This window comes from Protopterus annectens, chromosome 9.part0 (assembly GCF_019279795.1).
Source record: "Protopterus annectens isolate FY-2018-M chromosome 9.part0, PAN1.0, whole genome shotgun sequence".
NCBI classification, from domain to species: domain Eukaryota; kingdom Metazoa; phylum Chordata; order Ceratodontiformes; family Protopteridae; genus Protopterus; species Protopterus annectens.
In genome coordinates, this window is record NC_056743.1 from 316,748,593 (window position 1) to 316,766,035 (window position 17,443).

The window sequence follows — 17,443 nt, forward strand, 5'->3', positions numbered from 1 at the left end:
AGCGCAGGTAGTATTCCCTGAAATGAAACCGCATTGATTCCTTAAGAATGGAACATGTTATTAAAAGTGTGGCTATAAACACTAGTGTTAGGATGCTCTTATCTACTTGATAAGAGCAGAAACTTTGTGACTTCTCATAAATGTGTTATTAAAGTCAAGTCTTATCACAGTTTAAAAAAAAAAAATTAAAACAGCACGTAGTGTTCCACGTATGTGATCCCAACATCAGTCTTTCAGCTTTTTTGAGACATTCTCTTCTTTGCAATTCCAGTCCCGTTGTTGTGATTTATTTATGTGTTGGTCAGGATCCTGGTCAGCCACGACTTGGGACAAACAATTTGGCAAGTCATACAGACCATGGCATGTACAAAACATTTATGATTCCATGACTTGTTACAAGTGAGTGAGTGTAAAGCAGAAGTGTAAAGAAAACAAAACAAGAAAATGGGTACGTGTCTAGTACGTTATTGCACTATTGTCATTGATCCAGCTAGCTGTACCTCGTAGAAAGCTACAGGTCTGAAACTTGTTCAAATTAGTAACAGAGGTACTGTAAAGAAAAATTCTTTGAACCATGGATAAGTTAAGGTGTGTGCAAACATGATACATTTTTTCATAAACAAAAAAGTAGGCAACGTGTCAGCTGAATCCACAAAGACGAACCACCATTTAGAAGTATAAAATGATCGCAAGCTTTATTCCAAAAATAGAACTGTATTAAAATGTTAGCGCTTTCGTTTAAATAAATATTAAACTTCTTCAGACATCATTTTAAAATTTTCCCTCCATTTTAAATGCATTTCCTTATAGTGACATAATTTCCTCTTAATCAAGTAACATTTAATTTAAAGCAGTATTCAGTTTTAAAAAACCCACAACAATGCTCCCCCATTCATGCATATAAAACCTTATTCAACTCTAAATTCATTACAAATTATCTATTTATTTCTTTTGTGAAACTCATTTATTTTATCTTACTTCTTTTTAACGCATTAAGCTTCAAGATCGGAGTTATAGAACTACGTTCATTGATTCGTGGCCAGCTGTCTGCTTGTAACCTTACTTGCCATTCAAGCTCTCTCAATTCTAATAGCAAGCCCCATGCTTTTTTATCATCTATTACTACACTGTCAATAATGATGTAGCTAAATTGGTGCTCTGGATGGTCTTTTACATGCTTTGCCAAGGCATTAGATAAATTAATTTTTCTTATGGCATATTCATGCTCATATACACATTGGGAGAGTTTTCTCTCCGTCTTTCCTATGTAAAAAGCTAAACATAATTTGCACTTACTTAAATATACCACTGCCTTAGATTCACAACTGTATTTTCCTTTTATCATATATTTGTTTATTATAATAAATTCATTATTAATTTCTATTTTGTGGCACCATTTACATGCACCACACCTCCTCATGCCATGCAGGACACTTTCACTATAATTCTCTTTATACTGGATTAATTTTCCCTCTCCTGTTAACAATACATGGCTTTACACCTAATATGTTTCTAAACTCTTCTTCATTTAGTATGGCCCAGTTTTTTCAAAAGTTTTTTCAAAAATCCATTTAAGTAGTCTGAAGTCTTCACTATGTTATAATCAGTGCTTCTGAGAACTTATTATTGTTCCTCTAGACTACATCTTGTATTCTGTGTGACTCAGAGTTATCTATTATTGTTTCTTCTATATCATGTGTTCTCATTTCACTTAAAATGTTTTCCTTGTGTAAAATGGGTTTAAAATGACCTATGTCTTTTTTGATTCTGACGACTTCTATGATTTCATCAATGAATTCACCTGGGTATGCCCTAGCACAAAACATAGACTGTAGATTGGTGCATTCTTCAGTGAAGTCAAGTTCTTTTGTTATCATCCGGGCAGCTCTAACTACCTGCCCTTTTATCACAGATCTTTTTTGATGTGCTGGATGGGAACTGTTATAGTGCAATAAACTATTCGAATAAGTTTCCTTCCTGTATATCTGCGCTATATATCTTTCCTCTATGTTGTCTTTTATGAGTTTAATATCCAAGTATTCCATGAAATCAAGCCCAACTTAGGTTCATAGGTAGGTACTAGGCTATTGGCCCTAGGGCCTATATAAGCCTAGCCAAAGGTACCCTGGCTTTCGCCACCCAAGAAAATTATTTTCCTGTGCCACTGTCTAGCAGAGCCACAGAAGTGATCCCTGGGGTGAATTTCCTGTCTCCCATCCAATCATAAAGATTCTTCTTGAAGAGCGCTAATGAGGAGCTTTGTTTGATATTGATAGGTAGCTTGTTCCAGAGTATGGGAAGTCTCTGGGACAGGAATCTATCCCTCCAGCATGTTTATTGTGGTGACAAGGTTTAGTTCCCAAGACCGTGTAGCTCGTAGGGACTGGGATTTCTTTAAGTGGAGCATGTCTAAAAGCTCTGGGTTTGACATAGCTGTGTGTGTGTTAGGCAGAGATCGCCTCTGAGTAGGCGATATGCAACGGAGTAAAGCTGCAGTTTTTGAGACTGTCTGCATAGGGCATCTGTTTGAGGCCGGTAATCCTCTTTGTGAGGTATTTCTGTGGCCTTTCCAGTTGTTGTAGATGTCTTGTGAGGTACATACCAAAAGGGGCATTGTACTCTACAATGGGTCTAATGAGTGACTTTCCATGTGAATTTCAAGAAGATTGTTGTTCCATTAATATACTCCAGAAATTCTTCTAGGATGCTTCTAGGCCCTTTCCAAATTATACTTGTATCATCCTGGAATCTGAAATAAGATTAAAGATATTTATGGAACTCAGTATTAAACACATTTCCTTTCCCAATATGCCATGATGATATTCGCATATGCTCCCCCACATGGTGATCCCATTGTGATGCCTCTATTTTGAAAATAGTAGTCACCATTAAACACAACATAATTGTTGTTCAAAACTAATTCAAGCATCTCTACTAATAAATTGGCTTTATCCTGGGGTATGTCATTTGTATGTAACATCTCTTTAATCCATTCAACTCCTATATCCTGCTCAATGACTATATATGTCACATACATCAATGGTGACCATTATGTCTTCCTTGTTCTATTCTATGCTATTCATATGTTGTAAGAACGACCAAGAATCCTTGCATATTTGCTCTTCATTTCTCAGAATGTTTTAATTCAAAATCAATGTATTTCGCACATAAAGTGCCGTATAAGTATATCTATAGCTATGTCGTGTTAGCTATCCCCCCATTCATTTCCATCCAACTCCTTTCACCCTTCTAACTTCTCACCACACCTCTTTACCCCCCCCCCCAGTCCATCTGTTTTCCTACCTTTCTCCTAAGTGTTGCCTGCAGTCTCCATCTTTTCAGGTATCTGGGTTCTTTCATTTGATGAGCATGACAACAGTAAACATGGCCGTGAAAGACTATTTGATCGGATGCTCACAACTGCACCAAACAGTGTCAGATTTAGTATGTGTTACATCTGGATCCATCTTTGACCACCTATGTGTATTTTTTTTGGTGCCATACACAAATCTAGAGGCCACATAGGCTTTATTATTGCAGAAGTGAGACGCATTGTTATGTTTGCCTCAGTCATTTTTTTGTACTCTGTTAACTGGAGTATTTGCTGTTTAACACTGTATGTTGCTTCATTTAATTATTTTTGAATATGTAGAACAGCATGAACCTTTTGCACATAGTGTATTAGACTTTAAAAATATGCCCTTATTCATATTCCAGGTAAGGGCCTGGATATCTCAAAGATCTTGTCTAGTCTGTCTTTAGACATTGTAAACCGGAATCTGACCACAGTCTATTTTTGAGAGGCCTGTAACTGAGTGAAAAAAGAGTATCATTAGTAGCAAAAAGGTCTTTATTGCATAACAATGTTATGTATGCAGAGGTGATTTTACATACCAGCTTAAAGGCATATTTGGTATGATACAGAAAAGCTACTCGGACCAAGGCAAAGTTGTGCTCCTCCTCCTTTTCTTCACCCTGGTGACACTGAGAAAGCTACTTGTTTTGGCTGGATGATTAAAAAAAAAAATCTTTTGATAGAATGTCAAGGGACTTGAGTGCTGCACTTCACAGATTGTCTCCTGCCTTCATCCTGCAGGTGATCTTACAAATTTGATGTGTACATTTCATTGCAAGTTAAAGCCCAGCCCAACTATGCATCAGTTGACAACCTGCTTCTCAAACTGTTAAAAACCTGAGCAACCTCTCTTTGTCACTTAACTTGTATATAAAAGAGGGCTTTCTTAGTAACTGGGAAAGACATTTTTGTACTGCTGTATAAAAGACTTCCATTTGCATTAAATAATTATTGGAATATAGTTCTATTATCACCACTCTAAGTAGAAAAAAATGCATTCGTTTGCAACTACATTAGCATCTTGGTAAATACAAGCTTATCTCAAATTCACAGCATAGTTTCAGGCCTAACTGTGGCATTGATAGCGCCTTAAGTACGTTTGTGATAACTAGATCATGGTTGAGTGGTTTGATCAGTTTTTTTAGATCTCTTCAGACCATTTAATACTGTGGACCTTGCAATTCTTTCAACAGCCCTGATTATCTGTGGCTTTTCTGTCAGTGCCACTAAGAAGATCAAAAGGTGCCTTGAAGATGGACTCTAGCCATTATATGGAGTAATGCTGCCTTGCAACTGTTTACCGTTATTCTGGAGTCTTTCAAGGCTCAGTACCAGGCATACACCTTTTTAATATTTTTTTAAGTAACATGGTTCTGTTGTCTGTGAAGAAGCCAGAGTGATTCAGTACATTGAAGAGGCTGCTATCCTTGCACACAACATAATCATCAAGGTCAATGTCAAACTGTAGTCTAGCTTTGATTCACTGCATTTGGGGATTAAAACTGTGGGAAGCTAAATATTGCTTAGAGCAAAACCATGCTTTTTAGCAGAAGCAGACATCTGTGTGGTTCTTTTACTGCTGTGTTCGTGGACAATTCTGGGAATCACTGTCCCATGTAAAGACTTCCTTACCTTAATCTATTTGAGCAGTTAACCATTTGAAGAAGTAATTCTTTCAGAATGGCATGGTTTCATCGTTGCCTACTGAAAAAACAAAAAACGTATTAATTATGCACCAACCTACAATGTCTTGTTTTAGTAATGCAAATTTAATAGTTTGTTTGTGCTAGCAGTTTTTTAACTTATTTGTAGACCTTTCAAGCTTATAGTAGCAGTATCAGCCATGTTTAAATATATTGGTTACTGGTATATCTATATTCCAATGCTTATTCTCTTTCTGAACTTAATATTTATCACATGTTTTTCTTACCTGTTAACCTTTTCATCCACTTCACTGGTCTATATATAATGTTTACTATCGGATGCCATACTTAATGTATGCTATCTTGTACTGTTTGAGTTGTTCTTTAGGTAATGTAAATATTTTATTAATACTACATTTTCATTCTTGCTTGTTGTGCATTATCCATGTGTGGTGCTCTTATTTTCAGCACTGACTGCAGCTGCAGCTGTTGTATCATTAAGTTTATACAGTGAAAGTAAACTAGCCTCCAGTCAGACCACTGGTTCTTGCTTTTAATTTTCAGTAATTTGCCACTGTTAAGCATGCAATATTGCAATCAAATCAATTTTGAACTTAAGACTAGATAGAATAGTTAACATTGTTCTTTAAAGTAAAACAGTTAAAACGCATAAATTAACAATTTTACACCATAATACGAGATCCGAAATTAACTACCGACCATATTATTTTATCTTCACTATAAAACAAATCTTTGTAAAACAGCACTCAATCACTCATAAGGCATGGAGCTGCAAAAAAAAAAAAATGAAGCCGAAAAAGTATAAAAACTGTATAAACAGTTTCTATATAAGGAGGTTACAACTAATGAATTCAGTTCTGATGAAGTTTGTTGTGTGTGGAACGAAAGCACTTGGCTCATTTGTCAGTGTTTTTATATGTTTTTGTATTTGGAACATCTAGCTCTTAAGATGTACAGTTTTTACTGTTTTGGTTCCATTTTTCACTGTTGTATGCCTTTCAAGTGATCAAGTACTGTTTTGTTGCTTTGGTTACTAGTAGTTGCAGCACCAACGCCTGGTTTTCTTGGTTTAGTTGTTTTGAAATATTACAAATCCTAACTGGACCAGTAATGTCACTTTGTACTGCAGTTTACTTTATTAAGTAGATATGCATCCTATGTACTTTGTCCACGTCAATGTCCTCTTTAAGCTCATACATCCCATTTTTAATATGGAATTGTATTTCTTATCTCTTAGTTTTCAGTTCTGTACTTTAATCTCTCTAATCATTAATCTCCTTATATTAGAAATAAGAGTCATGGTTTAAACATGCCTACTGGCCATCACATTGCATACATTCAAACTTTACCTGTCTGTACAGCAACAGCTGTGAAGGGAGAGACCAGGTGGAGGCATTACCATCCTACTCTGCAGTAATTTAGCAGTCACTATCAAAAGAGTAAATGCAGCAGAAACAAATAGCTATAATGCAAGCTTGATATTAGCTGGCATGACTCTTGGTGGTCATGCCAATGTACTCCTTGACACTTCCAACTAATTGTTCCACTTGACACAATTCTTCTGGCAAATTTTAGTGTGAATGCTACCAGTCTCCCTTCCCAAATATTAAACAGTGCAAATACCCCACAACCTAGAGCAAGTGGTCAAACAGCCAGCAAGACCGTACCCTGTAACAGGCAGTAACACCACCCTAGACCTAATCATCACTGATACAAAATATAGAAGCCTGAGTTTCACAATTCTACCAAACAACTTAAGTGATCATTGTCCTATAATGCCATTCTGCTCCTACAAAGCAAATTAAAATCCATGTTGCATCATCTTGTACCAACTTATTCCTGACAATAAAGATATTTTATTGTTTGTGTCTTTTGGCTTTTCCCGGTTAGGGGTCTCTACAGTGGAATTCAGGTCCGCTAATGATTGGTAGTTGATTTTTACATGCAGAGTTACCAGCCCTGACGCACAACCTTCAACGAAGGTACGCCCATTTACACATGTCTCCACGCAGAAGACGCTCTAGCTGAGAATCGAACCGGACAGCGTCTTACTGTGAGGCGACAACGCTACCGCAGCATCACCACCGTGGGTACAATAAAGATATTTTATTAAATACTTAAAATGTAGGCTGGTCTCCAGTGTATGTACAGGCAAACCCCAGCCTGGCACTCTGTTACTTCTTAGACAGTTTTCTGCTATACCGGATGCAATATTGCTGCTGATAAAAAGGAGATTGAGGACAGTAGTGCCCCTGGCACACCCCAGACACTAAAAAACTACTCCAGGCTAGAGAGCATGCTTAGAAAGACTGGAAGCAACAAACTGCTACGTGTCATTATCTTAGCGTATGTCGAAAGTCTAAAATAGCACCAAATTTGGCCAAAACAACATTTGTGGGGCAGATGAAATGTTTCCTAAAAGCCCCAAACAGTTTTGGTGTGAGATAAATATCTGACTGAACAATTACAGACTCGACCCAGCCTACCTCAGCTCAGTCAACAGATATTGCTCACAAAGTTGCAAATGAGTACAGAAACATCATAATTGACAAAATAAATATAAATTCCCCGCATTGTAATTTCCACCACTTTTCATTAGTTCCCCGCAAACCTCTTAAGCTCTGTCATCTTAGCTGTAGATGGGCAACCTACTCTCTCATTTTTTTACTTGAAGGAAATTTCTAAAAAGTTAAGACATTTATAATGAAATTAAAGGCAGTGCACCCAGAATTCCTAAAAATGGGTGCTGCACACACAGCAGGTCCTTTTACACATTTATAATCTCTCACTTACCTCAAACATTTTGCCCAAACCTTTGAAATATGTCACAAAGTGCCACTTCTTAAAGTCCATCCCAAAGAAAAAACAAAAAAAAAAAGACTTCAGATCAATTGTAAGTCTCTGCCCAGTAGCAAAAATTTGAAAAAATAGATGTACAAGATTGTCATTTGAGTAAGTATGGCCTTTGTCATGCCAAACATGATTTCAGAAAAGCTTTTAGCACCGCCACTGCCACATACTGCCCCACAGATGGCTATCTGCAATAACATGAATGAATCAAAATTAACAGGGGTGCTCTTCATAGACATGACTAGGGCATTTGAAACTGAGAATCACAACCTCCTAGTCTTCAAACTTAAATGTAGTTTTTGGGACCTGATATAAGATGGATAAAAGGCTGCATACAGGAATGATCATTCCAAGTATATTCTAACTCCCTGTTCTCTACTCGGGGTATCCTTAATACAAGAATTCCCTGTTGAGTTTGTTTTTATTACTGTCCATCTTCAGTAAATTTACTGAGGCACAAAAGCAGTTTAAGGCAAGAGGCTTTTTGTTCAAAATAGAATGGCAGTAAGCTAAGATTATATGATGTGAAATTTAAATATCATAGTGGAACTACAGACTTTGTCCTCTTCTTTCGGCTGTTTCCATTAGGGGTTACCACTGAGGATCATCTGTTTACATTTTTTCCTGTCCTCTCCATCTTGCTAGGTCACGCCAACTGCCTGCATGTCCTCTCACCACATCCATAAACTTTATCTTAGGCCTTCCTCTTTTCTTTTTACCTGGCAGGTCCATCCTTAAAAACCTTCTCCTAATATTTACCAAGCATCCCTCCTCAGCACATGTTCAAACCAGTGCAATCTCGCCTCACTGGCTTTGTCTCCAAACCATCCAACCCGAGCTGACCCTCTAATATACTGATTCCTAATCCTGTCCATTCTTATCACACCCACTGCAAATCTTAACATCTTTAACTCTGCTACCTCCAGCGGTTTACATTTACATGTGCGTAATGCACATGGATGAAATACAAAAGTCCAAAAGGACTTTTTCAAGTTTTCGTAAAGCCGAAAACAGAATGCATCGAATGTGCAATGAGCGAATGCACAGTAACGTAAGCTCATTGCAGATTAGGCATTTTTGGTGTGAGGTGCACTATAGTGGGGATCAGGAAGTGGACCCTTTGACCACTGTAGTGCGACCTCTGTGTTAAAATAATAAAGTAGAGGGATGTGCAGGGGGGCGCATCTCTTCCACACTCACCGTTGATCTGAACTGTTGATCCCAAGTATTTAAACTCATCCTCCTTTGCCAACTCTACTCCCTGCAGTCTCACCATTCCTGTATTCTTCCTTTCATTCACAAACACATATTCTGTCTTAGTCCTGTTGACCTTCATTCCTCTCCTCTCTAGAGCGTATCTCCACCTCTCCAGGGTCTCCTCAACCTGTCCCCTACTCACTACAGGTCACAGTGTCATCTGCAAATATCATAGTCCATGGGGACTCTGGTCTGATCTCATCTGTCAACCACCATTGCAAATAAGAAAGGGCTCAGAGCTGATCCTTGATGTAATCCCACCTCCACCTTAAACGCATCTGTAACTCTTATTGCATACCTCACCACTGCCACACTACCCTTGCACATATCCTGTACCACTATTACATACTTCTCTGCCACTCTCAACTTTCTTATAAAGTACCACAACTCCTCTCCAGGCACCCTGTCATATGCTTTCTCTTAAGTCCACAAAGACACAGTGTAACTCCTTCTGACCTTCTCTATACTTCTCCATCAGCACTGTCAGAGCAAACATCACATCTGTAGTGCTCTTTCCTGGCATGAAACCATACTGCTGATCACCAATCATCACCGCCCTTCTTAATTTAGCTTTCACTACTCTTTCCCGTAACTTCATGCTGTGACTGATCAGTTTTATCCCTCTGTAGTTACTACACCTCTGCACACCACCCTTATTCTTAAAAATCGTTACCAAAACACATCTCCACTCCTCAACCATCCTTTCCCTTTCCAAGATTTCATTAAATAATCTGGTTAAAAACTCAACTGTGATCTCTCCTAACACCTCCATGCTTTCACAGGTATGTCATCTGGACCAACAGCCTTTCCATTCTTCATCCTCTTTGTAGCTGTCCTTACTTCCTCCTTGGTAATCTGTTGTACTTCCTGATTCACTGTCCTCACATCATCCAACCTTCTTTCTCTGTCATTCTCTTCATTCATCAACCCCTCAAACTACTCTCTCCATCTGCTCAACACACTCTCCTCGCTTGTAAGTACATGTCCCTTATTATCTTTTATCACCCTTACCTGTTGCACATGGTTCCCACCTTGGTCCATACAACTCTCCATACGCCTTATCCTTGGCCTTTGCCATCTCTCTCTTCACCATACGCCTCATCTGCTTTTACTCCTGTCTACTTTCTTCATCTTTTTGACAAATCCCACTTCTTCGCCAGCCTCTTTCTCTGTATACTGTCCTGTACTTGCTCATTCCACCACTAGGTGGTCTTGTCCTCTTTCCTCTGTCCAGATGTCACACCAATCACCTTTCTAGCTGTCTTTCTTACCAGCTCTGCTGTAGTTACCCAGCTATTCGGTAGCTCTTCACTGCCACCTAGTGCCCGTCTTAACTCTTCCCTGAACTCCACCTCATAATCGCCCTTTTTCAACTTCCACCACTTGATCCGTGGCACTTCCCTCATACTCCTCCTCTTCTTGATCACCAACGTCATCCTACAGACCACCATCCTATACTGCCTAACTACATTTTCCCTTGCCACCACTTTACAGTCTCCAGTGTCCTTCAGACTGGCCCTCCTCCACAGGATATAATCCACCTGTGTGCATCTTACTCCACTCTCTTGTACATCGCCCTGTACTCCTCCCTTTTCTTAAACTACATAGTCACCACAGCCATATCCATCCTTTTCACAAAATCTACTACCATATGACCTTCTGCGGTCCTCTCCTTAACACTGTACCTCCTCATCAGTTCCTCATCCCGTCTGTTCCTTTCACCAACATGCCCATTGTAATCCGCTCCAGTCACCACTCTCTCACCTTTGGGTACACTCACTGTGAAGATTGGGTGAAGATAGATGAAGGCTGCCAGCCTAGCCAGATAGAATTTTGGAGATAATTCTGTCATCTGTAAATATTAATGCAAACCACAGGCTTGTTGTCTTAAATGGTAAAAATAGTGTTACATGTAGAACTGAAATGTAACGGTGCACCCTACTGACCAAGTAAAGCACGTTGTGACCCTTTGATCTAAACGTGGCACTGAAATGTCTAAATGAAGAAATTTTTTCTATTGTTTTAACCAAGAGTGAAATTGCTGGATTTAAACATGCAAATGTATTTTTATTGCTCTGCTTCCTGACCAGCTGCATGATAACAAAAGGAGATGTTAAGAATGTAAATGTACTGAACCAACCAACACCAGAAACCGACTGTAGAAGGAAAAAGGCTAGCTGGTAAAATATAGTAACTTCTGCACAGCTCGAACAGAGTATAACACACATATAGCCAACACTAGTGTTCCACCAAAATTCAGGCTAAATCCACTCGTAATGAAATTCAGGCTAAATCCACTCGTAATGATAAATAACGATTCTTTTATTGAAAATAAGGTTTAGCGCTTTCATCTGTTAAAAATCAGACTTCCTCAGAACCAAAATGGAGTACTTCCTGTTCACATTTAAATAACCTTTTTGGCGCCAAAAATTCAAAAGGAAATGGAGCTCTTAAAGAGACATAATCATAATAACTCCATATACACATACTACTATGCGAAAAACAACTAAGCATTTCAACAGATCCAGTGTGCTGATATAAAAAATGACAATATAAATATAATGACAATGTAAATAAATAAAAATGATTATGATAAATAAAATAAAATGCACTCTGCACGTACTAACTTCATCTTAAAACATACTCCAAATATATGTAATAGTGAAATGGTAAAACTTTCATGACTAGTGCTCATAAATTGTAACAAGTCAACAAAAATCAAAATACAATGGCAACATCCATGATATATCTATGCCATGATTAAAAATGGTTTAATACTTATATTTTCATTTATGCCAGGTGACCTAATGGCATCTGTCAAAATTTGCCACTTTCTTTCATGGCTAAAAGTGCTTTCCAATTTCCCCCATAAGTAAATACTTCTACATAATCTATAATGGGAAATTTAAAACCATGTGATTCACCATATATGGATATGTTTATAAAGTGCATTGTTATTGTCTTTAATCTTTATCTTATAAATATGTTCATATACTCGTTTCCTAAGGGCTCTCTCTGTTTTGCCTATATAGAAGGCGCTGCAGGCATAACATGTAGCAATATATACGACTTGTTTGGTGCTACAATTTCCTGCTTTGCATTTAATATTAGTCTTGTTGATATCTCCTAACTTAATATTGCCTACCTCATTTATGGCATAACATTGTTTGCAGGTACCGCATTTTCTAGTTCCCATCGAGAGCTTTGTATTGTGTACAGTTTTTTGTTTAGAAGCTTTCTCCAATAATTTTTTAATGTTGGGTGCTGTTTTATATACAAAGCTCTGATAATTGCCCAAAACGGAAGCTGTATCATCATTTACTGTTAAGTTCCAGTGCTGTCTTAAAATATCTCTAATATACTTTGTGTAAGGATTATACATCAAGACGCAAACTCGATTACAACACATACCTACATAGTCATATCCCTTCTTTCTGTTATGAATCTTCATAAAATCTAAAGACTTGCCCAATAAAGGTGGAAATTTTTTACCCCATTCATTCTTCACATAGTTGGAAACTTGTGATAATAGGGCTGAGGGGTATCCTCGATTACTAAACATATTACTTATTCGGTCAACTTCCCTATTCATGATTTCTCTAGTAGATGACACACGAGCTGCCCTAATACATTGTCCTTTGTAAACATTTCTGAATATATGGGGAGGGTGATGACTATTAAATTCAATATAGTCATTTGAAAAGGTTTCCTTCCTATGAATTTGTGAAATAAATCCCTTATCAGAATGGCTAATATATGTGTCCAAATATGCTATGCCACTCTCACTGATGTTATGAGTGAACTTTAAAAAAATTCGTAGTGCCATTAATAAATTCCATAAAAGAATTAATCTCATCTTTTGAACCCTTCCATAAGATGAATAAATCATCCAAATATCGTGTATAATATGCTATATTGGAATAAAATTGGCTCTTGAACACACATTCTGTTTCCCATTCCAACATGACTAGATTGGCAAAAACGGGGGCACAAGAGGCCCCCATAGCCACACCTTTGCATTGCCTAAAATATTCACCTTGAAAATGTATATAATTATGGTCCAAAACTAGTCCCATAATATCTACCATAAGGCATATGCGGTCGCAGTCCATGTTTGAAAACTTTCTCAGACTGTTACTGAAATACTCTAAACCTGTATCCTTAGGGATACATGAAAAAAGATCCACTACGTCTATGGTGATGAAAATGAGATCCTTATTCCATATGTCTGATGTAAGCTGACTAAGAAACGTCCAAGAATCCTTTATTAAGTGAGTGATTTTTTCATAAATAGGCTTTACCCATCTATCAGTGGCGACTCCTAAAGGATATGTTTTGGATCTTTAACCAGAAACTATAGGCCTAAAAGGAGGCTGGAAATAGAGGTAAATATTTCAATAAAGAAATTAATTTTCAGGGGGGCAGATTTTACCCCGCGGCAAAAAATTAGTTAAAGCAGCTAAGTTTCCTAAACAATTTTCAGTATACGACATATCTCATAGTACGCACACAGTTGAGTTTGATAGTCAAGATAGCAAACAGTGTCCAGAACATAATGATAGGAATAAAACCCAAGTGGAAAACATTATTCATACTTACAATGGGTTTAAGGTGTTTAATTATACTGATATGAACATTACACCAGAATTTGTTTACATTATTCAGTAAAGGTATGAAATTTATTCCATCTACGGGTTTCCAACTTGTGGATATTATTAAAGAAGTCAAATTATTTTGTCGAAGACTCAATTTAGCTATGCAGTTTAGAGAACATAACACGCAACAAGGACCGACTGAACATCTTGGATTAAAAAAGAAAAGTACGTATATACCCACATCAAATAATCAAGTGGGTAATTATGAGAAGATGGTGTGTCATGATATTTATAAATTTAAGAAAAATCTTAAGACCAACAGTTGTTATAAGCTAGATATTGAGGACAATTTGAATGAAGTAGAACGACAATGCTTAAATCAGTTTATCAGCAATAAGGATATTGGATTAATGAAACCTGACAAAGGGGGCAGAATTGTGATATATAATACATTTGATTGTTAATGAAATGCGTAATATTTTGTATTTATCAAATAATTATGAAGTAGTGTCGTTAAATGAGATTAATATTGGTTACAAAAGAATTGATCTAACATTAGAAGAATATTTTATTGATCATAGAATTACCAGTGAGATCTACCAATATTTAAAAGTTGAATATTCTACTCTGGCTACTATTATAGGAATTCCCAAAGTACACAAGTGTATCACCCAGCCTCCTTTTAGGCCTATAGTTTCTGGTCCAAGATCCAAAACTTATCCTTTAGGAGTCGCCATTGATAGATGGGTAAAGCCTATTTATGAAAAAAATCACTCACTTAATAAAGGATTCTTGGACGTTTCTTAGCTTACATCAGACATATGGAATAAGGATCTCATTTTCATCACCATAGACATAGTGGATCTTTTTTCATGTTTCCCTAAGGATATAGGTTTAGAGTATTTCGGTAACAGTCTGAGAAAGTTTTCAAACATGGACTGGGACCACATATGCCTTATGGTAGATATTATGGGACTAGTTTTGGACCATAATTCTATACATTTTCAAGGTGAATATTTTAGGCAATGCAAAGGTGTGGCTATGGGGGCCTCTTGTGCCCCCGTTTTTGCCAATCTAGTCATGTTGGAATGGGAAACAAAATGTGTTCGAGCCAATTCTATTCCAATATAGCATATTATACACTATATTTGGATGATTTATTCATCTTATGGAAGGGTTCAAAAGATGAGATTAAAAAATTTGTTGTGCCATTAATAAATTCCATAAAATAATTAAAGTTCACTCATAACATCAGTGAGAGTGGCATAGCATATTTGGACACATATATTAGCCATTCTGATAAGGGATTTATTTCACAAATTCATAGGAAGGAAACCTTTTAAAATGACTATATTGAATTTAATAGTTATCACCCTCCCCATATATTCAGAAATGTTTACAAAGGACAATGTATTAGGGCAGCTCGTATGTCATCTACTAGAGAAATCATGAATAGGGAAGTTGACCGAATAAGTAATATGTTTAGTAATCGAGGATACCCCTTGGCCCTATTATCACAAGTTTCCAACTATGTGAAGAATGAATGGGGTAAAAAATTTCCACCTTTATTGGGCAAGTCTTTAGATTTTATGAAGATCCATAATAGAAAGAAAAGGATAAGACTACGTTAGGTATGTGTTGTAATTGAGTTTGTGTCTTGATGTATACTCCTTACACAAAGTATATTAGAGATATTTTAAGACAGCACTGGAACTTAATAACATTAAATGATGATACAGCTTCCGTTTTGGGCAATTATCTGAGCTTTGTATATAAAACCGCACCCAACATTAAAAAATTATTGGAGAAAGCTTCTAAACAAAAAACTGTACACAATACAAAGCTCTCGATGGGAACTAGAAAATGCGGTACCTACAAACAATGTTATGCCATAAATGAGGTAGGCAATATTAAGTTAGGAGATATCAACAAGACTAATATTAAATGCAAAGCAGGAAATTGTAGCACCAAACAAGTCGTATATATTGCTACATGTTATGCCTGCAGCGCATTCTATATAGGCAAAACAGAGAGAGCCCTTAGGAAACGAGTATATGAACATATTTATAAGATAAAGATTAAAGACAATAACAATGCACTTTATAAACACATATCCATATATGGTGAATCACATGGTTTTAAATTTCCCATTATAGATTATGTAGAAGTATTTACTTATGGGGGAAATTGGAAAGCACTTTTAGCCATGAAAGAAAGTAAGTGGCAAATTTTGACAGATGCCATTAGGTCACCTGGCATAAATGAAAATATAAGTATGAAACCATTTTTAATCATGGCATAGATATATCATGGATGTTGCCATTGTATTTTGATTTTTGTTGACTTGTTACAATTTATGAGCACTAGTCATGAAAGTTTTACCATTTCACTATTACATATATTTGGAGTATGTTTTAAGATGAAGTTAGTACGTGCAGAGTGCATTTTATTGCATTTTATTTTATTTATCATTTTTATTTATTTACATTGTCATTATATTTATATTGTCATTTTTTATATCGGCACACTGGATCTGTTGAAATGCTTAGTTGTTTTTAGCATAGTTGTATGTATATATGGAGTTATTATGATTGTCTCTTTAAGAGCTCCATTTCCTTTTGAATTTTTGGCGCCAAAAAGGTTATTTAAATGTGAACAGGAAGTACTCCATTTTGGTTCTGAGGAAGTCTGATTTTTAACAGATGAAAGCGCTAAACCTTATTTTAAATAAAATAATCGTTTTTTATCATTACGAGTGGATTTAGCCTGAATTTTGGTCGAACACTAGTGTTGGCTATATACGTGTGTTATACTCTGTTCGAGCTGTGCAGAAGAATGTGAATGTAGTTTGTTAGCCTGGGGACCCAGAGAAGTGTGAAGAATGATGTAATATGAACCAGGGATGTGATTTTAAAAACAGAGAATCTGAGAGCATTAAGCATTTTTGTCTTGACCATCCAACTCATCAGCAGTCTGCCTTTGCTCTATATGTACTTTTATCTTAGACGTGTATTTTCTCTTAGAAATAGCTGTAAACTAGAAAGATTAGACTGTTTTTCTGTGATGTCAGAACTGTACTACTGAATTATTAAGTATTTCTCTGTGATCTCTGAACTCTTGACTAACACTATGTAGCAAAAAGTATTGTCTTATTTATTTGCTATTAAATATTCTTAAACCCTTTTAACTGTGGCTGTTTTGTGTAGAGATAATTTAAGCTCTAGAGTACATTGCATGTATATAGTGATCCTGTACGAAGTCACTGTAAGCCTTGGCTGTTTAATTGCACTTGGCAGTTGGATAATAATATTGCACAGTAATAATTGGACACCCTTTTAAGGGTCTTTGGGTAGCTGTTGATTATTAGCTGGGTGGTGGCAATGATTTCTACCATATAGTCTGGGTAAAAGGGACACAGCTGGAGAACCTGTGCCAACCTTTACCAGGAATGTCTGTGTGGTTGTATAAAACACTTGTATCAAAGTGTGTGTGTCAGCTACTTGGGCAGGGACACGAAGCACTGTTTGGACAGAGAGTGTGCTGGAGGTTTTAGCTTGCCCACTAGGCTGAGTTCTAGACCCTATAGCTGTGCCAGTGGGGAGTCTTATTGGGGACCTAGAGAGCAAGGGATCGACCAGCCCTGGACTGACTATGATCTCTGTGTGCTCTTAAGGGAAATTGCACTTTACTGTGTGTATTTGTTATCCTTTCCTCCTATATGA

The 17,443-nt window shown here is 36.9% G+C and overlaps 1 protein-coding gene across 1 annotated transcript in view; it reads left to right on the top strand.

The window, feature by feature from the left end:
- ANKFY1 (ankyrin repeat and FYVE domain containing 1) overlaps nucleotides 1–17,443 on the top strand; it is a 1,799,901-nt gene that overhangs the window by 165,172 nt on the left and 1,617,286 nt on the right. The gene's annotated exons all lie outside the window — the stretch shown is intronic.